We start from the raw sequence: 13,641 nt of genomic DNA on the forward strand, positions 1-13,641 counted from the left end.
AAAGCATTTAAGTTTCAGTAGGTCCCATTTGTTTATTTTTCTTTTTATTTCCATTACTCTAGGAGGTGGATCAAAAAAGATCTTGCTGTGATTTGTGTCTAAGAGAGTTCTTCCTATGTTTTCCTCTAAGAGTTTTACAGTGTCCGGTCTTACATTTAGGTCTTTAACCCATTTTGAGTTTATTTTTGTGTATCGTGTTAGGAATTGTTCTAATTTCATTCTTTTACATGTAGCTGTCCAGTTTTCCCAGCACCATTATTGAAGAGACTGTCTTTTCTCCACTGTATATCCTTGCCTCCTTTGTCATAGATGAGTTGACCATAGGTGTGTGCGTTTATCTCTGGGCTTTCTATCCTGTTCCATTGATCTATATTTCTGTTTTTGTGCCAGTACCATATTGTCTTGATTACTGTAACTTTGTAATATAGTCTGAAGTCAGGGAGCCTGATTCCTCCAGCTCTGTTTTTTTCCCTCAAGACCGCTTTGGCTATTTGGGGTCTTTTGTGTCTCCATATAAATTTTAAGATTTTTAGTTCTGGTTCTGTAAAAAATGCCATTGGTAATTTGATAGGGATTGCATTGAATCTGTAGATTACTTTGGATAGTACAATCATTTTCACAATATTCATTCTTCCAATCCAAGAACATGGTATATCTCTCCATCTGTTGGTATCATCTTTAATTTCTTTCATCAGTGTCTTATAGTTTTCTGAGTACAAGTCTTTCACCTCCTTAGGTAGGTTTATTCTGAGGTATTTTATTCTTTTTGTTGCAATGGTAAATGGGATTGTTTCCTTAATTTCTCTTTCTGATCTTTCATTGTTAGTGTATAGGAATGCAAGAGATTTCTTTGCATTAATTTTGTATCCTGCAACTTCACCAAATTCATTGATTAGCTTTAGTAGTTTTCTGGTGGCATCTTTAGGATTCTCTATGTATAGTATAGGGTCATCTGCAGACAGTGACAGTTTTACTTCTTCTTTTCCAATTTGTATTCCTTTTATTTCTTTTTCTTCTTTGACTGCCATGGCTAGGACTTCCAAAACTATGTTGACTAAGTGGTGAGAATGGACATCCTTGTCTTGTTCCTGATCTTAGAGGAAATGCTTTCATTTTTCAACACTGAGAATGATGTTTGCTGTGGGTTTGTTGTATATGGCCTTAATTATGTTGAGGTATGTTCCCTCTATGCCCACTTTGTGGAGAGTTTTAATCATAAATTGGTGTTGAATATTGTCAAAAGCTTTTTCTGCATCTATTGAGATGATCATACGGTTTTTATTCTTCAGTTTGTTAATATTGTGTATCACATTGATTGATTTGTGTCTATTGAAGAATCCTTGCGTCCCTGGGGTAAATCCCACTTGATCATGGTGTATGATCCTTTTAATGTGTTGCTGGATTCTGTTTGCTAGTATTTTGCTGAGGAATTTTGCATCTATATTCATCAGTGATATTGGTCCATAATTTTCTTTTTTTGTAGTATCTCTGTCTGGTTTTGGTATCCGGGTGATGGCGACCTCATAGAATGAGTTTGGGAGTGTTCTTCCCTCTGCTATATTTTGGAAGAGTTTGAGAAGGATGGGTGTTAGCTCTTCTCTAAATGTTTGATAGAATTCGCCTGTGAAGCCCTCTGGTCCTGGACTTTTGTTTGTTGGGAGATATTTAATTACAGTTTCAATTTCATTACTTGTGATTGGTCTGTTCATATTTTCTATTTCTTCCTGGTTCAATCTTGGAAGCTTATACCTGTCTAAGAATTTGTCCATTTCTTCCAGGTTGTCCATTTTATTGGCATAGAGTTGCTTGTAGTAGTCTCTTAGGATGCTTTGTATTTCTGCGGTGTCTGTTGTAACTTCTCCATTTTCATTTCTAATTTTATTAATACGAGTCCTCTCCCCCTTTTTCTTGATGAATCTGGCTCAATGTTTATCAATTTTGTTTATCTTCTCAAAGAACAAGGTTTTAGTTTTATTGATCTTTGCTATTGTTTTCTTTCTTTCTATTTCATTTAATTCTGCTCTGATCTTTATGTTTTCTTTCCTTCTACTAACCTTGGGTTTTGTTGGTTCTTCTTTCTCTACTTCCTTTAGGTGTAAGGTTAGATTGTTTATTTGAGATTTTTCTTGTTCCTTGAGGTAGGATTGTATTACTATAAACTTCCCTCTTAGACCTGCTTTTGCTGCGTCCCATAGGTTTTGGATTGTCGTGGTTTTGTTGTCATTTGTCTTTAGGTATTTTTTGACTTCCTCTTTGATTTCTTCAGTGATCTTTTGGTTATTTAGTAACGTTTTGTTTAGCATCAATGTGTTTGTGTTTTTTACATTTTTCCCCTGGTAATTGATTTCTGATCTCATAGCATTGTAGTCGGAAAGGATGCTTAATATGATTTCAATTTTCTTCAATTTATCAAGGCTTGATTTGTGACACAGAATGTGATCTACCCTGGAGAATATTCAGTGTGCACTTCAGAAGAAAGTGTAATCTGCTGGTTTTGGAGGGAAAATCCTATAATTATCAAGTTAATCTATCTGGTCTACTGTGTCATTTAAAGCTTCTGTTTCCTTATTTATTTTCATTTTGGATGATCTGTCCATTGGTGTAAGTGAGGTGTTAAAGTCCCCCACTATTATTGTGTTACTGTCGATTATCTCTTTTATAGCTGTTAGCATTTGCCTTATGCATTGAGGTGCTCCTATTTTGGGTTTATATATATTAACAATTGTTATATCTTCTTTTTGGATTGGTCCCTTGATCATTATGTAGTGTCCTTCCTTGTCTTTTGTAACATTCTTTATTTTAAAGTCTATTTTATCTGATATGAGTATTGCTACTCCAGCTTTCTTTTGATTTCCATTTGCATGGAATATCATTTTCCATCCCCTCACTTTCAGTCTCTATGTGTCCCTAGGTCTGAAGTGGGTGTCTTGTAGACAGCATATATATGGATCTTGTTTTTGTATACATTCAGCAAGCCTGTATCTTTTGGTTGGGCCATTTAATCCATTCATGTTTAAGGTAATTATTGATATGTATGTTCCTATGACCATTTTTTAATTGTTATGAGTTTGTTTTTGTTGCTCTTTTTCTTCTCTTGTGTTTCCCACTTAGAAAACTTCCTTTAGCATTTGTTGTAGAGCTGGTTAGGTGATGCTGAATTCACTTAGCCTTTTCTTGTCTGTAAAGCTTTTGATTTCTCCGTTTAATCTCAATGAGATCCTTGCTGGGTAGAGTAATCTTGGTTGTAGTTTCTTCCCTTTCATCACTTTAAATATATTGTGCCACTCCCTTCTGGCTTGTAGCGTTTCTGCTCAGAAATTAGCTGTTAACCTTATGGGAGTTCCCTTGTATGTTGTCATTTTTCCCTTGTTGCTTTCATTTATTTTTCTTTGTCTTTAATTTTTGTCAATTTGATTACTGTGCGCATAGGTGTGTTTCTCCTTGGGTTTATCCTGCATGGGACTCGCTGTGCTTCCTGGACTTGGGTGGCTATTTCCTTTCCCATGTTAAGGTAGTTTTCAACTATAATCTCTTCAAATATTTTCTCAGGTCCTTTCTCTCTCTCTTCTCCTTCTGGGACCCCTATAATGCAAATGTTGTTGTGTTTAATGTTGTCCCAGAGGTCTCTTAGGCTGTCTTCTTTTCTTTTCATTCTCTTTTCTTTATTCTGTTCTGCAGCAGTGAATTCCACCATTCTGTCTTCCAGGTCACTTATCCGTTTTTCTGCCTCATTCATTCTGCTATTGATTCCTTCTAGCGTATTTTTCATTTCAGTTATTGTATTGTTCATCTCTGTTTGTTTGTTCTTTAATCCTTCTAGGTGTTTGTTCTTTTATTCTTCTAGCACTTTGTTAAAAATTTCTTGCATCTTCTCAATCTTTGCCTCCTTTCTTTTTCCAAGGTCCTGGAACATCTTCACTATCATTATTCTGAATTCTTTTTCTGGAAAGTTGCCTATTTCCAATTCATTTAGTTGTTTTTCTGGGGTTTTATCTTGTTCCTTCATCTGGTACAAAGTCCTCTGCCTTTTCATTTTGTCTGGTGTTTTTCTGTGAATGTGGTTTTCATTCCACAGCCTGCAGGACTGTAGTTCTTCTTCCTTCTGTTGTCTGCCCTCTGTGGGTGAGGCTATCTAAGACACTTGTGCAAGCTTCCTGATGGAGGGACTGGGGGTAGGTAGAGCTGGGTGTTGCTCTGGTGGGCAGAGCTCAGTAAAATTTTAATCCACTTGTCTATTGATGGGTGGGGCTGTTCTCTCCCTCTTGGTTGTTTAGACTGAGGCGACCCTGCCCTGGAGCCTGCAGGCTCTTTGATGGGGCTAATGACAGACTCTGGGAGCAGTCACACCAAGGAGTACTTTCCAGAACTTCTGCTACCAGTGTCCTTGTCCCCACAGTGAGCCACAGCCACTCCCTGCCTCTTCAGGAGACCCTCCAACACTTGCCGATAGGTCTGGTTCAGTCTCCTATGGTGTCACTGCTCCTTCCCCTGGGCCCCGAAGTGCACACTACTTTCTGTGTGCCCTCCCAGAATGGTGTCTCTGTTTCCCCCAGCCCTGTTGAAGTCCTGCAATCAAATCCTGCCAGCCTTCAAAGTCTGATTCTCTAGGAATTCTTCCTCCTGTTGCCGAACCCCCAGGTTGGTAAGACTGACGTGGGGCTCAGAACCTTCACTCCAGTAGGTGGACTTCTGTGGTATAAGTGTTCTCCAGTTCGTGAATCACCCACCCAGCAGTTATGGGATTTGTTTTTATTGTGATTGCACTCCTCTTACCATCTCATTACGGTTTCTCCTTTGTCCTTGAATGTGGGGTATCCTTTTTGGTGAGTTCCAGTGTCTTCCGGTTGATAATTGTTCATCAGTTAGTTGTGATTCCGGTGCTCTCACAATAGGGAGTGAGGGCACGTCCTTCTACTCCGCCTTCTTGAACCAATCTGCTACTTCTTTTTCTTTTTACACATTTGTTTTTTAATTAATTTATTTATTTTTGACTGTGATGAATGTTCATTGCTGCACACAGACTTTCTCTAGTTGTGGTGAATGGGGGCTACTCTTTGTTGTGGTGCGTGGGCTTCTCATTGTGGTGGCTTCTCTTGTCGCGGAGCATGGGGTCTAGGCGCGCGGGCTTCAGTAGTTGTGTCTTGCGGGTTCTAGAGCACAGGCTCAGTAGTCGTGGCACATGGGCTTAGTTGCTCTGTGGCATGTGGGACCTTCCCAGACCAGGGCTCGAACCCACGTCACCTGCATTGGCAAGCAGATTCTTAACCACTGTGCCGCGAGGGAAGTCTAGGCTTTGCTTCTTGAGCCTGATAACTCCTTCTTGCCTAACATCATTCCTATCATCCCTTTGGGTTCAGTTCTTACTTTTTTCTCCCTAATTGCAAAATTTCAACCTGCTTCTTGCTTCCTTATCCACTTTCACTAGTGTTACAATATGTGTTGTTCTGTATCCATGCTTCATTTATGCACGGGACTAACCTCATTTTTCCATGCATAGCATTGAATTGAGGAATTCCCCAGTCACCAGGGAGAGGAAATATTTTATTTATCCTGGGGCCTCAAGTCTTCAGGAGATTTTGGATCTCTGAGACAGTGGTTCTCAATCAGGGGCAATTTTGCCCCTGGAGAGACATGTGGCAATGTCTGCAGATATTTTTGATTTTCACAGTTGGAAAGAGAGTGCCACTGATGCCTAGTAGGTAGAGGCCAGGGATGCTGCTAAGCCTCTAATGGTGCACAGGACAACCTCCAGGAACAAAGAATTAACTGGTCTAAAATGTCAATAGTGCTGAAGATCAAATCTAGGATACTAAGTATATTAGCCTCTCTCACTTCAAGCCTCCACAACTTGGCTCTTCTCTTTACTGAGGTTGCAAAATCATCTCTTCCAGGTAACAAGAAGACATCTGTCTTTACTAACAAAGGGCTCCCCAGTTTCTGCTCAGGCTACTTCCAGCTGCCGATAAATGAATTGACCAAGGAGTTCCTTAGTGGACTTGCTGCTCCTCTCCATGGCCTGATCCCTCCCTCTAGTGGTAAGCATTGCAAATGCAGCTGGAAGGACTGAATTCCCCATGTGCTGGCACCAATACAAGCAGGGTGGTATAGGGAATTGGATTATAATATTTAACAGACTATCCCCCATGCCCAAAACTTCCAAGAACAAAGATATTTTAAAAGATGCTAAACACATCTTAAAAGATGTGTTCTTTCTTTCTTAAAAGAAAAAAAAACACATCAGGTAAGCTTGAAAGAAATTTCATTTATTCAGTTTCAGTGTAAAAATTATGCATTTTTTATGAAGATAAAAATGGAAACCTACCACTATCAAGTATAACTCGTCTGTTTCCTTTCAGCATTTTAGAAACCAACCCTGGGATTCAGAGCATGAATTTGAGCTCAGGCATTTACTAACTGTGTGATCTTGGTCAAGTAACTTTTCAAAGCCTCATTTCCTTCATTTGTTAAAAAAAAGAAAAAAAGCTCCTTCATCTGTATAATAGTACCTATCCTATAGGGTTTAGTGAGGAGTAAGTGAACTGTTGTGTGTGAATCTCTAAGAATTAAGTTATCTGGACACGCTAAGCTCTGCGTTTAGATGGGCAGCATTTGTCACCTTCTTGCTTTGCGTTAGGTGGGGAAAATAATAAGCATGCAGTGTCTCTCCTCTGTCCTGCTCAAAAACTACCCCAGGCCATTGCAGCCTGCTTTGTGACACTCTATAAAAACGTTCTCTCACAGTTACTGTTGACAACCCCATCAGAGGTTTCAACCTAGAAACCTCTGCCTACATCTCTTTCTTGTGACAGTTGGCTGCAGCAGTCTCCTTGGAGGTTTGGATGTACTGCCTCCCCAAATAATGTCCTCTCATGATCTGAAATTTCAGGGTGTGGCAGCCACAAACTCCCACCAGAAGATCCTTTGGTCAGAAAACTTTGTAACCTTTTATCCCACTTGAGCCAGCAGATGGAATGAAAATTATTCATAAATAAATGTGTAGAAAATAAACTCTGAATATATTTAATGTACATATAGTATATATATATATATATATATATATATAATGTATATACATTATATATTTAAACATTAATAACAGGAATTACAATAATTCCAAAATCTTGCAGAAAGACAATTTACATAATAAATGATTTTTATGATTGCAATTGAATGCTACTATACATGGATATAATCTCTTCACACACAATGGCTTTGACATAATTGCTGACATTCGTGTAACTCTTCACTTACTTAAAGCAAAGAATAACTAACATATTCTAATCATAGCAAAAACCTGTTCACTGACCTATGATAATTTAAAAGCTTTCTTACCTTTCCAATTTTAGGAAATTTAGGGGTTATTTTTTAATCTCTTCAACAATTCATAGGTGATGATTGGATGAATGAACAAATGAATCACTCTGTCAATCAACAGATTTTATTTATGGCTCCTATAGAAGAAAAATACTCTCGTGGAGCAAATAGGGCTGACAACTGATTTCATAAGGGACACATTGAATGAGACAGTGTACCTGAAAGCATGATGAATGATGTTTGGAACATAGTAAGGGTTTAAGTAAGGTTATTAGAATTTCAGTCTAAATGTAACGCACCTCTCAGTTGCTTATTGTAACATAGGTAAAAATATGGAAATTATAGAGACAACAATATTCTGAATAAAAATTCCTGCCATAAAATAAGCATTCCAAAAATATTTTTATGAATAAGTGAATTCCAACAGTTCTTAGAACTAATTATTATTTTAATAGGTTTTTCCTCATTTTTTCTGCACATTTTTTATAGAGGTGAGATCATACTCTATAAATTATCTCATATTCTGCTATTATGGCTTTCTATTATAAAATGTTCTTTCCTCATAAGCACTAAAAACCATTTGAAAATATTATTTTAATGACTCCCTAAAACACTTTATATCCCTTAATTTACAATTTCCCTGTTGTTGGACAATAAGATTGTTTAAGTTTTCTTGTTTTCTGTTTTTTAGCATTAAAACTAAAGCTGTAATAAACACTGATGTAAATCTGCATCTATTATTTCTTAACATTGATTCATAGGAGAGTTATTAAAGGGTGAAATTATGTAGTATCTATTGATTTTTCCTGACTGGCCTTTTTTCCCCTCCTTTTGGTGGCAGCACCTCACTTTGTATCCCAAGATGTTTGAGTAAAGTCATCTCCATCCCTCCTGGCTGCAGTTACTCATTCAGGACTGAATGGGAGACCCAACACAGGCACCGAGATTCAGCCCTGGTTTTTCTAAGAACTACTGTGGAAGAGTCATTCCCTTTCATTAGGGATTGCTAATGTGATCTGATACAATCCCAATTTTCTATTGCCACCGGAGAGAGCCAACCTTGGTATGAAGCTAACACAGAGGAAAGGCAGAAGCTAGAGATTTAAAAAGGCAGATTCCTAATAACAGAATTTCAGTAGCAGATTCCATCCTAAAACTAGGATATAATAATTTCTTTTTTGACCTAAGCAGGTGTAAGGTGAGAGTTTCTACAACTTGCAATCCTCAGAGACCAGACTAGTTAAAAGAGTGTAGCATGTTTAAGATTGATGCTTTATTGCTACTTTCAAGAAATTGTAATTTATATACACAGTACCATTTAATGAGGGTATCATCATATCAATGTTTCACATTGCTATTTTTAAATCTCTACTAATTTTATAGGGGAAATGCTATTTTATTTTAATCTATATTTCTTAAACTAGTGGTGGTAATTTTTAAAATGTGTTAACCATTTTAATTTGTTTGTTAATCAACTTTTCCCATTTATATATGATGATTATTGATGGGGTTTTATGCAACCTCTATTAGTTTTATACAAAGTTTTCTAGCTTTTTTTTCCCATATGTGTTACATTTTTTTAAATCTATTGCATAACTTTTAGATATGTGATATCTATTTTTTCCCCTAGTGAAATTTCTCCAATTCAAACTTGAGAAAGAGAGAGATTGGGTCAAGATGGCAGAGTAGAAGGATATGCACACATTCCCTCTTGTGAGAGCACCAGATTCACAACTAACTGCTGAACAATCATCAACAGGGAGACACTGGAACTCACCAAAAAAGATACCCCACATCCAAAGACAAAGGAGAAGCTGCAATGAGATGTTAAGGGGGGCTCAATCACAGTAAAATCAAATCCCATAACTGCTGGGTAGGTGACTCATAAAGTGGAGAACACTTATATGACAGAGGTCCACCCACTGGAGTGAAGGTTCTGAGCCCCACAACAGGCTCCCCAACCTAGGGATCTGGCAATGGGAGGAGGAATTCCCAGATAATCAGACTTTGAAGGCTAGTGGGACTTGATTGCAGGACTTCGACAGCACTAGGGGAAACAGAGACTCCAATTTTGAAGGGCACACACAGGGTACTGTGCGCATCGGGACCTGGGGGAAGGAGCAGTGACCCCATAGGAGACTGAGCCAGGCCTGCCTGCTGCTGTTGGAGGGTCTCCTGCAGAGGGGGGGGGTGGCTGTGGCTCACCACAGGGACAAGGACATTGGCAGCAGAAGTTCTGGGAAGTACTCCTTGGTGTGACTGCTCCCAGAGTCCACCATTAGCCCCACCAAAGAGCCTGCAGGCTCCAGTGCTGGGTCGCCTCACAAACAAGCAACAGGGAGGGAACCCAGCCCCACCCATCAGCAGACAAGAGGATTAAAATTTTACTGAGCTCTGCCCACCAGAGCAATACCCAGCTCTACCCACCACCAGTTCCTCCCATCAGGAAGCTTACACAAGCCTCTGAGATAGCCTCATCCACCAGAGGGCAGACAGCAGAAGTGAGAACTACAATTCTACAGCCTGTGGAACAAAAACCACATTCACAGAAAGATAGACAAGATGAAAAGGCAGAGGGCTATGTACCAGATGAAGGAACAAGATAAAACCCCAGAAAAACAACTAAATGAATTAGAGATAGGCAACCTTCCAGAGAAAGAATTCAGAATAATGATAGTGAAGATGTTCCAGGACCTTGGAAAAAGAAAGGAGGCAAAGATCGAGAAGATGCAAGAAATGTTTAACAAAGACCTAGAAGAATTAAAGAACAAACACCTAGAAGGATTAAAGAACAAACAAACAGTGATGAGCAACACAATAACTGAAATGAAAAATACGCTAGAAGGAATCAATAGCAGAATAAATGAGGCAGAAAAACGGATAAGTGACCTGGAAGACAAAATGGTGGAATTCACTGCTGCAGAACAGAATAAAGAAAAGAGAATGAAAAGAAAAGAAGACAGCCTAAGAGACCTCTGGGACAACATTAAACACAATAACATTCATTATTATAGGGGTCCCAGAAGGAGAAGAGAGAGAGAAAAGACCAGAGAAAATATCTGAAGAGATTATAGTTGAAAATTTCCCTAACATGGGAAAGGAAATAGCCACCAGAGTCCAGGAGAAACAGACAGTCCCAGGCAGGATAAACCCAAGGAGGACCACGCCAAGACACATAGTAATCAAACTGACAAAAATTAAAGACAGAGAAAATTATTGACAGCAACAAGGGAAAAACAACAAATAACATACAGGGGAACTCCCATAAGGTTAACAGCTAATTTCTGAGCAGAAACTACAAGCCAGAAGGGAGTGCTATGGAGAACAGTATGGAAGTTCCTTAAAAAACTAAAAATAGAATTACCATATGATCCAGCAATCCCACTACTGGGCATATACCCAGAGAAAAACACAATTCAAAAAGACACATGCGGGGTTTCCCTGGTGGTGCAGTGGTTGGGAGTCCACCTGCTGATGCAAGGGATGCGGGTTCGTGCCCTGGTCCGGGAGGATCCCACATGCCGTGGAGCAGCTGGGCCTGTGGACCATGGCAGCTGAGCCTGTGTGTCCAGGGCCTGTGTTCCACAGCAGGAGAGGCCACAGAAGTGAGAGGCCCACGTACCACCAAAAAATAATAATAAGACACATGCATCCCAATGTTCATTGCAGCACTATTTACAATAGCCAGGTCATGGAAGCAACCTAAATGCCCATCAACGGATAGAGAAGATGTGGCACATATATACAATGGAATATTACTCTGCCATAAAAAGGAACGAAATTTGTTCATTTGCTGAGACGTGGATGGATCTAGAGACTGTCATACAGAGTGAAGTAAGTCAGAAAGAGAAAAACAAATATCGTATATTAACGCATGTATGTGGAACCTAGAAAAATGGTACAGATGATCCGGTTTGCAGGGCAGAAATTGAGACACATATGTAGAGAACAAACATATGGACACCAAGGTGGGAAAGCTGTGGGGGGGGGGTGATGAATTGGGAGATTGGGATTGACATGTATACACTGATGTGTATAAAATTGATGACTGATAAGAACCTGCTGTATAATAAAAAAATGTGATCAAATGTATTCTATTGGAAAGAAGCAAAAATAGACCATGTTTACTGTCTAAATTATATAATAATTTAATGATATTTAGCATCTGTTGCAGATGTATTTATTATTGCAGATTGTATTTGCTTTATCAATGTCTTTGCTTTTGTAATTAAAATAAAATAAAGTAAAATCTGGAAAAAAAAATGGAACACTTCATGAATTTGTGTGTCATCCTTGCGCAGGGGCCATGCTAATCTTCTCTGTATCATTCCAATTTTAGTATATGTGCAGCCAAAGCGAGCACTAGACTAGGTTTTATCATTTAGTACTGTGACTTCAGGCAAGTTACTTAACTTCCCAGAATATCTGTTTGATCGTCTGTTAAATAGATATATAATGCTTACCTAATTTAAGTAATATGAGGATTAAATGAGATAGCATATTGACATGGTAAAAAGGAAGAAAGGATTATGTTCCTGTGTTACATAGCAATCTTTCTAGATTTCATTGACATCTACTTGTCATTGTTCAATAATGCCAGGACTGTAGTGAGAGAGTCAAACACATTACCAAACCATTCAGTTATAACTAGCAGTCAACTGATGAAGCTTTTTGGGGGGTGAGAGGAAAATTTTATTTATTTTTTCGGTAAAAATAATTTTTCTGACCATCCCGGTCTTAAAAAAAAATGGATTCATGATTATTCTTCAGAGGAGCCTCTCCTTTAAATGCTCTGGTTCTAAACATTCCATTAGCTCAAGATTGGTAATAGATTTTGTGTGCCAAACAAACTAAAATGCAGCTTTTTTTTTTAAGACACCTTTTATAGAAAAATCTTATGGGAGCAGTTCCACTTCTAATGATGATGGAATAAGATCAAACCAGACTGAATCCTCCACAGAAAACAACCATAAAATCTGGACCTAATACAAATAGCAGCTACGTGAAGCACTGGAAAGTAAACAGAAAAAGATCGACTATAGTGGATTATACTTCTCTAGAAAAGTGGGGTCCCCATTTTTTGAAACTTTTAGCCTGAGACCAGGTGCAAATTGTGCTGAAGGCAGTGGGGACATGATGGAAAATGGCCTCTGGTAAACCAGAATACTGAAGCCAGAAAACTGTGAGAATAAGTAAACTCTGGAAGAAAAAAAAAATCACAAGAGCGTTATCAAATTCTTCCCTACCCATATTTTTGACCCATTAACCACACATGCATGAAACATAGAAAGCATCTTGGCCAGTAGTAATCGAACTGAACGGAGACTAAAGCTGCCACCCAAGAAACAAAGTTTGCATTTTCAATTTTGCATAGATTGATAATTGAAAGGATTTATCAGACTCCACAGAGCACACAGTTGGCCCTCTCTATCTGTGGGCTCCACATCTGTGGAATCAACCAGTCGTGGATTGAAAATATTCAGAAAAAAAGAAATTCCAGCAAGTTCCAAAGAGCAAAACTTGAATTTGTCTTGTACAGGCAACTAGTTGCATAGCATTTACATTGTATTTATAACTACTTACATAGCATTTTCATTGTATCAGGTATTAGAAGTAAATGTACAGATGATTTAAAGTATACCAGAGGATGTGGGTAGGTTATATGCAAATACTATGTCATTTTATAAAAGGTAATTGAGCATCAGTGAATTTTGGTATCTGCTGGGTGTCCTGGAACCAATCTCCCGTGCATACCGAGAGATGACTGTACTCATGTAAGACTTTTATTAAAGGCAGAGGATATTGTATGTCGAGAGGAAAAAAAGTTAAAAAAAAAAAAAGCACTGAGGGTGCTTGAAACCTCCAGGCACAGCTCCCCAGGGTCTGTTATGTTCACAAAATGAATATGTATTTCACCTTGGGATTGAATTGCCAATATTTCTCTGATAAATCTTGGTTTCAGGAGAGCTGCCCAAAAGTTTCTGGCAGACTCTTTTATGCTCTTCTGGGTATAAAAGCCAAGCCCAAAAGTTTAAATGGTCATGTCAGGTGTAATTCATCAATAAACAAGCTGATCTTGGGTGCCTCCGGGGAAGTTTTGAACTTAAAACAGAATATTATAAATCATTAGTTAGCTGACTGATCTTTTCTTGGCCAAGATAAGGTGCCAAACTTCCAGATGTCCCTGGAGATAAACATAGAGCTGTTCTAGTCCAGATCTAAAATAATTTTATCCTACACAAATTCCAATAAGATAATTGCCTGCTAAAACAAAAGAAATGACACACATCGGGGGAAAATAATAGAATCCAGAATCTCAACAACTTA

The 13,641-nt window shown here is 38.5% G+C and overlaps 1 non-coding gene across 1 annotated transcript; it reads right to left on the reverse strand.

Moving 5' to 3' along the window:
* Window positions 1-11,570: 11,570 nt before the first annotated feature.
* LOC117307551 (U6 spliceosomal RNA) lies at window positions 11,571-11,677 on the reverse strand. Its single transcript, XR_004521318.1, has one exon. It is a non-coding gene; the product is annotated as a U6 spliceosomal RNA (small nuclear RNA).
* Between the last annotated feature and the right edge of the window lie 1,964 nt (window positions 11,678-13,641).

This window comes from Tursiops truncatus, chromosome 12, assembly GCF_011762595.2.
Source record: "Tursiops truncatus isolate mTurTru1 chromosome 12, mTurTru1.mat.Y, whole genome shotgun sequence".
In the NCBI taxonomy this organism is placed as follows: Eukaryota; Metazoa; Chordata; class Mammalia; order Artiodactyla; family Delphinidae; genus Tursiops; species Tursiops truncatus.